Source organism: Passer domesticus, chromosome 2, assembly GCF_036417665.1.
Source record: "Passer domesticus isolate bPasDom1 chromosome 2, bPasDom1.hap1, whole genome shotgun sequence".
Classification (NCBI taxonomy): Eukaryota; Metazoa; Chordata; class Aves; order Passeriformes; family Passeridae; genus Passer; species Passer domesticus.
Genome location: NC_087475.1, coordinates 108,420,498 through 108,423,306, shown reverse-complemented (window position 1 = coordinate 108,423,306; position 2,809 = coordinate 108,420,498). Strand labels below are relative to the sequence as shown.

General features: G+C 41.2%; 1 long non-coding RNA gene across 1 annotated transcript; it reads right to left on the bottom strand.

Annotated features, from left to right (window-relative positions):
- Window positions 1-423: 423 nt before the first annotated feature.
- Window positions 424-2,539, bottom strand: LOC135295592 (uncharacterized). The gene is made up of 3 exons (XR_010357714.1): window positions 2,428-2,539; window positions 763-877; window positions 424-632 (listed from the first exon to the last, which is right to left on the bottom strand). It is a non-coding gene; the product is annotated as an uncharacterized LOC135295592 (long non-coding RNA).
- Window positions 2,540-2,809: the final 270 nt, after the last annotated feature.

Genomic DNA, 2,809 nt, shown 5'->3' with positions numbered 1-2,809 from the left:
ACACACATGTACACTCTTTTGTCCTCTCCTTCATTCATATTTTTCCACAGCAGGAAATCTCAGCGAATTTGGCATGAAGGCACATCAGCACAGTACCATCTCCAGTGAGCACCAAGAGGCTTTCCAACATGAAGCTGATGAATCCACAAGACTGGAAAAAAGAATGTGAGAGCGAAAGCTTGGTTCAGTTTCATCCCACTGCTGACTTGGGAGATCATGTGGGCTGTGATAGCAGGCAGGGGCAGTCACAGGGGACAGGGATAATTACACATTAGCAGTAAGGGAAATGCCCACAGACAGGATACTTTGCAGCAGTTCTTTGCCTTGCAGATGTTCTGTAGCAGTCACTGCACTGAAGGCCGACTTTATTGCAGCGCTTACTATTAGAATTTCTACTTTATTGTTAAAGTATTTCTCCTTGTTCTAGTGGTGTTTGCTCTCCTCAGGTCCCAAGAGAAAATAGAGAAGTTAGTCACTGGCTTCATCTTTTTGTGCCTTCATGTGTCACCATGTTCAATATTTCTGACAGAGTCCTTGGGCACCTGTGAACATTTCAGTCAGTCACTTCCCGGTGTTTGCTGGGTGTCTCTGTTTGCACTCAGGTATTGCTGCCTCATTCTTTGTATTGTTTTCTGCGGTGAGTGGAAAAGGCACATGACCCTGCAATCTAAAGGTGGTGCAGACCGTTTTCAAAAACATCACTAACATAAACCTGTACACACAGAGATTTTGGTATTTTGTTTTGATCTGCACAGAACTTACCCTGTTTTGCTGCTGCTGTTACAAAGTGTGCAGCTCTCTGAAATGGCTGTCTGCCTGCTAAATGCTTGCTTTCAGGAGGCAGGAACTAGCATTTATCATTCATTCCAGCACAAGGCTGTAAAGGAAAAGGTGCTTTTTTGACACATTTTGACATGCAGCTTTTGATTTTTTTCTTCCAGACTGAAGAAAGGTTAAAATTAGACAACTGCAAAACTAACATTTACTTTACTTTCACAAATGTTGTACTTAAACCAGATATTTTTCTGCTAACCACGTCACATTAAGTCCTACTACAAAATAAATTACTGGCTTTTTTGATGAAAACATTCGGGGTTTTTTTTCTTCATTGCTCGTGCTTTTCTCTTATTAGAGAGAGGAAGATATAAAGAGGGAAATAAAATTGAGTCAGAAAATGATGAATGACTTCTAAATTAGTTGCATGGGAAAGTTAGAAAGTTCCAAAAATAAGGGCACTGAATTAAGATCACATGTGTTAAGAAGAAAATATAACAGAATTACAGCAAGATGTAGAAGTTCACATCTCTGGGGTATAATGCAAAGGAGATGATAAGTGAAAAAAAGGTTTGAGGAGGCATCAATGCATGTTAAAGATAATATGGTTTGAAGAGAGAGAAAATTAACAGCTAGGATGAAGGTTTTTTGATGGGGTAAAGAATGAAAGAAAGTAGTATGTGATTGTGGTATGCCTTCCACAGGAATAAGACAATTGAAGATATGAAAAAGCTGCAACACTGATGGTAAGACAGGAGGATTAAAAAGAAAATTGCTGTATTATATTTGTCTGTCTTTGCCACTGAGTGCATAAGCTCTGGCTGATTATTGGTGGCACAGCATTAATGTGGCTGTGAAAGGAGCAGGAGGAGAATGAGCCTGGGCTCTGAAAACATATGAACTGCTCAGGGGGCACATGCCAAACAAGGAATCAGAGATTTTTAAATCAGATCTTAAGAGAAAAAGCAACTGTAGTCAGGGCAGTGAATGACTATAATTTATTTTATTGAAGCTGACAGTTCTAGTTAATTTATGGTTAATGTAAAATATTTAGACAATATTTTCAATTTTAGGTGGTTAAATGAAGGCATATAAGTCAATTTTCAGTGCAGAAAGGAAGGAAGCCTGGTTTTCAAAAGCCATTACTTCAGTTGGGCTTATTGGTGCTCTGTCAGTTCCTAGCTAGCTGCCAAAATAGGGATTTAGGATCCTGGCCATAGTCAGCCAAGACGAAAAGTCTGGTCACAACATATACTGCTGGTCTCTCTGTGAGAGCCTGAACAGCTCAGAGCAAAGCTTTGGAGAAAAACACCATACATACAACAAATTTTGTTTCTTGTTCAACTATCTGGGCTGATTTAGGTGATTATTTTATGTGTTACAGTACTTCATCAGTATCTGGATGTTGTCTCTTTAAAGAGGTGCATTTTCTCTCACCCCCACTGAGTCACTTTAAAACTTTGGCTTGCTAAAATCCAGAGTGCATCTATGACATAGGAAATTAATTGCTACCACGGCCTGGTCCGATCCCATCAGCTGGACTTGGGCAGGGGGACCAGTGCGGGTTCCTGAGCAATGCTGGGCAGAGATGGCAAGCTTTGGACCATTGCTCCCTAGTGCAGGGCTCCATCCCCAGCCCAATCTGCTTCTCACACAGATTATCTCATTTCCCTCTCCTCATGTGAAACCTGTTGGGCTGTGTCAGCAGCACAGAGAGAGACTTGCCGGTAGAATACAGAGCGCCTTCTCGCCTGAGAGGTCACAGAGACTCCCTCAGTGCCCCTGCTTGTGTGTGCCCAGCACAGACAGACCAGAGGTGGGGATGGGAAATGGATAGCAGAAGGGAAAGAGGTGAAACAAAGCCATAGGTAAAGTGTTACCTGTTTGGACTCTGTTCCTGGGAATGCAATACATGACAAATCCTAGAATTGCATATTTCGCTTTTTTCCCTTATTCCCTTAAATATTCTTATGTTTCTCTGTACACATGCAAGGAACAAACAGCTCAGGGAAGTAATTAAATGGTTATTTTTTTA